This window comes from Dendrobates tinctorius, unplaced genomic scaffold (genome assembly GCF_039654945.1).
Source record: "Dendrobates tinctorius isolate UK_male_01 unplaced genomic scaffold, ASM3965494v1 ptg000099l, whole genome shotgun sequence".
NCBI classification, from domain to species: domain Eukaryota; kingdom Metazoa; phylum Chordata; class Amphibia; order Anura; family Dendrobatidae; genus Dendrobates; species Dendrobates tinctorius.
In genome coordinates this window covers 10,485,280-10,492,421 of record NW_027361767.1, presented here as the reverse complement: position 1 = coordinate 10,492,421, position 7,142 = coordinate 10,485,280, and positions in this window count along the sequence as shown.

The window sequence follows — 7,142 nt, the reverse complement described above, 5'->3', positions numbered from 1 at the left end:
TACTTTCTGGCGCCTATGAATGTGAAATGATTTCAAGGTGTTTATACAGAGAGCAAGGCGCTTCTAATACTAAGCGACACCATAGAAACAACACTAATAAGACAGAGTACGGATGGCCACTTATGAGGTCGAATATCAACTTTGTGCAAAAAGAATAATATTTATTGAGTTGCAAAAGTATTCAAAAGTACATCTACCAGACTAATCCTTTTGGATTTTCTTGTCTGCTTTTGATAAGGACTATGTATCTCACGGATTTACTGGTGAGATGCAGTGTTTAACTATACATTACAGCATGATAAGATTTTGCTTTGTGAGATTATATCGTTCTATTACTTTTTTAATCCCACTCTAAGAAATTGGTATTTAATGATTTGCAGTATAAGCAAAGAAAAAATACATTAAGGAGTTGAATATACAACTTGACTTCAGAGGGGGGCTTGTGTCGCGCCCATGGCGGTTCCATCACTCAGTGTTTGATATTCGGCTGATTGCAACAGTTTATGTTGCATGGTCAGTCGATGCTAAAAACATGGTAGACTGTAGGACCCTTAAGCTGTTGAACATTTGCCACTGTCTCACGTCTGTCATTCCATCCATATAGGATTTAAAATTAAAATGTTGCTGCAGATATACAATTATTACCAAAATCCCCAAACTTTTTGTAGGGTTGATTTTGTTTTTCTTATGTTTTAACCTTTCCTTATCTTTTATGGGTCATTGATGTGTAATATTTGAAGCAATTAGGTGACTTCTATCACCAGTGAGGGGGCTGCAGCATCTCCTTACCCTCCAGTGTGGGATATGAAGAGCATTCAAAATTGTTAATTGTTGGGATGAAAGACAAACATAATATAGAAAAAATATTACGATGAAATGCCATTTCTGTACACAGTACTGTAGCAATTGTTTTTTCTATTTTAGCCATCATTTATTAATTAACTCTTGCAGTTCCAGAGGGACTTTACGACACAGCGTTATGGAAGGTCTCCTTGGGGCTGTGTAGTTTCCCCCTTGCTCTGCGGGAAGGAAGGGGCGGAGCTTCCATCTCCGGCAGTGGAGGGGTTAAGCCTCAATTGAATCCTTTAATGGTTCTTGTACAGTTTTTTTTTTATTATTATTCCGTTTTTGCGAGTGGTTTAAAATGTTGAACAAAATATATATATATAAAAAAATGGAAATATAATGAAATTTTTTGTACATATGTAATGTTAAGATTGTACATTTCTTCTATGGGTGGGCGCCTCACGTTTGAGAGGCGCTGATACTGTCAATGCTCCTGGTGAGACACATAGCTGCATTCTCTGTATATTTATATGGTGTAATATAGACAAACTTGAGAATTGTAGAGTCGTTATTTCTGAAATTGTTGTATCACATTGCACTGTCCTCTGTACCTTACCAAATCATGAATTACAGCTTCTGAACTGAATCATAAGCCTATCACGAGTCTCTGTCTATTCCCAACAAGTCTGCGCTTTGTTCTTTAGATATGCAGGGTGCACTGCAGAGGTTAAAAAATTGCACCTGAACCCTGGTGCCTTAGGGGTCAATCTCTCACGCATGTGATAGGTGAGGGAGATGTTATTCCAAATTGTATATTGGGGCAAAGAGCTGTAAAGGGGTTGTCAAAGACAGTTTTTAGGCCCATAGTATAAAAAAAAAACAGGCAGGGAGTTGCTAACAGATGTAACTACCTGCCTGTTCTACCCAGTGTTGGCTCAGAGTGGTCACTGTCCACTCCTGCCGGCGCTTCTGCTGCTCTTTATCAACTCTTCTTTTTCCGGGCTGCTCTGTCAACGGGACGTGACTGCCGATGTCATGCTGATTGACAGCCGGCTCCCCGTAACTAGGCAGCAGGTAGCTGGCTGTCAATCAGCATGACATCGGCAGTCACATCCCGTCAACAGAGCAGCCCAGAAAAAGAAGAGTTGATAAAGAGCAGCAGAACCGCCGGCAGGAGTGGTCAGTGACCACTCTGAGCCAACACTGGGTAGAACAGGTAGGTGGTTGCCTCTGTTAGCTACTCCCTGCCTGTTTTTTCTTCATACTAACAGAGGCAACCACCTACCTGTTCTACCCAGCGTTGGCTCAGAGTGGTCACTGACCACTCCTGCCGGCCGTTCTGCTGCTCTTTATCAACTCTTCTTTTTCCGGGCTGCTCTGTCGATGGGATGTGACTGCCGATGTCATGCTGATTGACAGCCAGCTACCTGCTGCCTAATTATGGAGAGCCGGCTGTCAATCAGCATGACATCGGCAGTCACGTTCCATCGACAGAGCAGAGCGGGAGAGAAGCTGCTGCCCTGTTGACATGACATCAGCCGAAGCTGCAGAATTACCTGCAGAAGCGATCTGTGACTGCACTGAGATGGCCTAGATCGGCAGTGGGCACAAAAGGCACTGAATAACCCTTTTAAATTATTGCTGGGTATCAGCACAGACCTCACAATATCCCAACATCCATGGTAAATGTTAAATCCAGCATCATCTTACTTTACTCTCTACCAAAAACCATCAACGATTTGCCGTTGCCGGACCTGTTAATTTTATTATAATAATAATAATCTTTATTTTTATATAGCGCTAACATATTCCGCAGCGCTTTACAGTTTGCACACATTATCATCACTGTCCCCGATGGGGCTCACAATCTAAATTCCCTATCAGTATGTCTTTAGAATGTGGGAGGAAACCGGAGAACCCGGAGGAAACCCACGCAAACACGGGGAGAACATACAAACTCCTTGCAGATGTTGTCCTTACGTCTGTTAGTACTTTTGGTACACTCTTTGGCCTAGAGTTAGTAAAACCACATGGCAAAGAGACTCAAAAATCCAAGAAATAATACAACAGCAAAAAACCTTTTTCGCCCATGGTTTTACTTCATTAACTTCTTCTGGGGCAACCTGGTGCCATGGGCCTGTGTTACCGTTTGCAGCTTTAGGACTATCGCAGAATACAATGACTTGTTTCCCAAGAGACAGGTGCGCTCTTATCAGCTCCGGTTGCGATGAACTGAGTGAAGATCAAGGAATCCAAAGCTAGTGAGTAATATATATCAATGGCCAAGTTCGTAAATGGCATCCAGTTATAAACTGGTTAGTGGGTCAGGATTTGTACACCTCCTTTTTGTGTTTTTCTGTATTTAGTCCTCTACGATGGCTACATATTCCGCAGCAGCCTTGTAGATCATTCTCATAAGTCTGTAGTTTCTTCTGTAAGAAAACTGTGGAAAATCCGAGTGGCATCATCCCTCTGCCGGTGCAGGATGTTTGCTGATGGTATTTATGCGTGAGTTTCCCTGCTCTTGTTCTCTCTTCCCAGCATCTGTGGAAAACATGTGCTAGGAAATCACTTCAGAAATCTCCATACAGAACAAGGATTGTGTGCCCATGAGCGTATGAGGAGCACTGTGTATGCCCAGGGTACGAGGACCTGGCATCATCACCAGCCGCAGCCCTGTCTACAGTAATAATGCCGCCTGTGGACTCCTTTGCGTGTTTTTTGTGCATTTTATGAATCATAATGTGTCTGCATTTGGTTTTAATTGACAATGTTAACACTTCCTCTGCTGCAGCCTGCATGTATTACAATACACTGCTAGCTGCTGGATTCTGCTCAGTCTCAATCCTGACAGTCCTCCGGGCCAGTCACCTGCTGTCTTCTCTTCTGTAAGCAAATCTACGCCTAGATTTAATTCCATTCCATCAGATCAAAGGCTCAAGCAGATGATGTCCGTGGATCTTGCTCCGATCACTGATCGCTGCAGGTCTGCTGACTCGAATATGGCACTCACAACTGCATCTATTCAGAAGTTATTTAATGCAGCCAACTTAAACAACAAAAACGTTTCTGCCTCATGTGGCCTTCATCGGTTAGCAGACTGCTCAGAAATAGGAAAAGATCTTGTTAAATGTGGCCGCTGGTAAGTAGCAATATATGTGGGCGCAATGCTGCACAGCGTCCTTACAGACGTCTAAGGATTGTGCACTTGCTGCCTGCAGTGACACAGTATCCACCGTTCGTCGGCCGTCTTGACCCGTTGAGTGCCAAGTTTTTCTGGGACCCTACTTGTGCACCTCTCCAAGTAGTGCATACGGTGTTCTCTTTTTACCTGCTGACTCAAATATGACGGCTTCAATATATCTCTATGAGGCGGTGATCGGACAGAGGTTCGTGGACAGCTGCTGGAGCCTGATGTGGGTTCACAAGAAGCAAAAGAGAAAAGCTGGCGCCTGAGAGTGCTGTCCGGCTTCATGCTGAACGGCTGTGAGCAGCTTGCAGTGTACTGGAACGCATGCAAGCTGCTGCAGAAAGAATACAAAAGGGTTTATTTAAAACCAATTGCAAGAATTGTTTGAGATTATATACATACAGTGCACTAAAAAAAAACCCCCACCTGCATTGTATCTCAGGGGATGAATTGGGAATAGGCGGCCACAGCAGGCAATATATGATTCTACCAAAGTCAGGTCATAGTATGGCTCAGGAGCTGAATCATCTGTCTCTTCCCGTACGAGATCCGACAACTCTTATGCCACGCTAACTGCAAGGAAAAGGCAGTTTGGATGTCGCCACCAATTGGTGCTGTGGTCACGGAGGATAAGGAATCTGGACAGGGAAGGTTCAGATTTGCCATACATCCAATGGCTGTACTCTAATTGTAGATCAGTCCCTTTCTGTGAATACTAGAATGACAGCCAGTGGACAATTGATGGGGTTTTTTTACCCTATTTTATCCTATCTGGTCCAGCACTGTGTCTGTGCCCAGCGTATGAAGCATGGTAGTGACATTTACTATTCGCACTGGATGATTTTGCAATGTGGCGTTGTTCTTTGGATGGGAAGGAGTTAACAAGTTGAACGCCCAAATCCTCCCCCTAAAATCCATCATTGCTTTACACACAAAAACATGGAATCTAACACTGCCCTCTACTGGCCAGAAAGTGTAAATGCATCCCCTGGATAATTAAAAAAAAAACCTCCAGCGACTGTGGAATATAACAAGAAGGGGGGGGGGGGGTTCCTTAGTGGTACATTGAAAGGGATTTCTATTTTTCCATTGTACTCCACTCCAAATCAAGAAATATCATCCATATGGTGGTAATGTCAATGTCTCCAGGCCGGGGCCAGGTGTAAGTTTTGCTACCATCTGATAAACTTTTGTGCAGATTTTACAAGACTGGCATTTATCTGACAGTCTTTCAGAAAAAAAAAACTTGCACTGTAATTCAGAACAGTCCTAAAATGACCCCTGAGATCTGCAACCTGCCATTATGAGCTGTAGTGGCTCTGCTCATAAAAATATGAATCACATGATCACCATCTGCTGGTCAGCAAGAGGAACTGCATCTACAATCATAAAACGTATGTGTCATAACAAAATAATACAAATTGTCTCTTCAGAGAGGAAGAGGACTAGAACTCTAGTGCCACCTATTGGAAGTAGCAATCCTAAAAGTCAATGTGGACCCTCTAACAAGCCTTGTTACATGACTTAGGGTAAAAGCCAAAACCAGAATCTCAGTTTGCAGACAGTGTTTCGGGGGTACTGCCCCTCGTCAGTGCAAAGTGTGAGATCTGGTTTGGCTGTGTGAGAGGCGTCTGACCGATATCCAAGAAGTATCAAAAATAACAAAATAATCATCACAATCGCTCCGGCCGGCTGTAGAGTAAGTTGTGTGTAATTCAGTTTTAACTCCTTCAACTGCTCTCTGGACCAAAAGGCCAAAACAAGAGTCAGAGAAAGGTGTCCTCTTGTTGCTGAAGCTTAAAGGGGTTATAGCCATTACTTTTTTTTTTTTTTTTTTTTTAATATCCCACCCTTTGGACAAGCCATCAATATCTGATTGGTGAGAGTACGATATCTGGCATCCCCGCCGACCGGCTGGACAGAAGTTTGGAAGTGTCAGAACACAGCAGCTCCACCATTTCCATAGAGGCCGCGGCTAGGTACTCCCTACACTTTTGATACGCAGTACTCGGCCACTAGAGTTTGGAAAGGCCTGGTGAGTTCCAGCAGCATCTGAGAACTTATCGCCGCCCGCCCCCAGTAATAGATGATCGGTTTGGGTAAAGGGTGTTGCAACCCCACCGATCAGATATCAGACCAACCTCTAAGGACATCTACTGCAGTTGTGCTCTCGGCATTCACCGCGGCTGCCACCCCAATAGACCTAGGAGCTCGGTCTAGATCGGTAAGAGCCTGGGAATTGTAGGGAGAAGAGGAACCTGATGGCCACACACGCACCCCGAGTCCGATCAGGAACCCATAAGGAAATCGCACCCTGAAGAATCCATAGTGGGATAAGGGAAAGGAGAGTCCGCTTACCCTATCTTGCCACATCTCCTTAGGATGGAGATCCCCGCACAGAGCCGCCCTAGTTTGGGTCGATGAGAAGATGCAGAAAGAGCAGATTACTTCAAGAATGAGGAAAGAGATGATTATAAAACGTCACATTTATTTGCACTTATTAAAATTATTTTCGGCAGCCATGGTACATCCACAAAACCAACGCGTTCTGACATCAAGCCTTAGTCTTGGGAAAAACTGTCTGGACCTCAAACCGAAAAATGTAAATTCCCATTCTAGCCAAAAGGCCGAGAATAAAGGGCGAGTGAGAAAGTGCCAATAACTCGTGGGTTCTCAGACTTGGGGTATGTTCTCACGACATCTTTATTTTGATGGCGGTCTTTTTTCCTGGAGACGCTTCTCTGGTGGCTTTTGTGGGTTAAAGTCCCCTTTGCACCTCAGGATCCCTGACCGATCCTGGGAGCTGGGATCACCCAATCTGCTAGCTATACAAATCAGGCGTACACCGCGGAGGGCCTCCACCTACTAGGCATTATTGTGTCTGCCTATGCTGCAGTAGGCAGGCCAAACCCAGACACCCACTAAGCATCGCCCTTCAAACTTGTTGTCTACGGCCCGTGAAGCAGCGATTACGCGAGGACGAGTCTTTGTCCCTTATGCTCCTGCTTTCCCGTCTATGAAAGTGATGGCTTTCGGTTCTGGACAAGCAAGTTATTTGATCATTTGTAGGGGCAACGCACGCTGGCAAGTAAGGTGAAAGGAAGTTCTGGTACCTATAGTGCTTGCAGAATACTGATAAAAACCCATCCACATGGAAAACAATGGA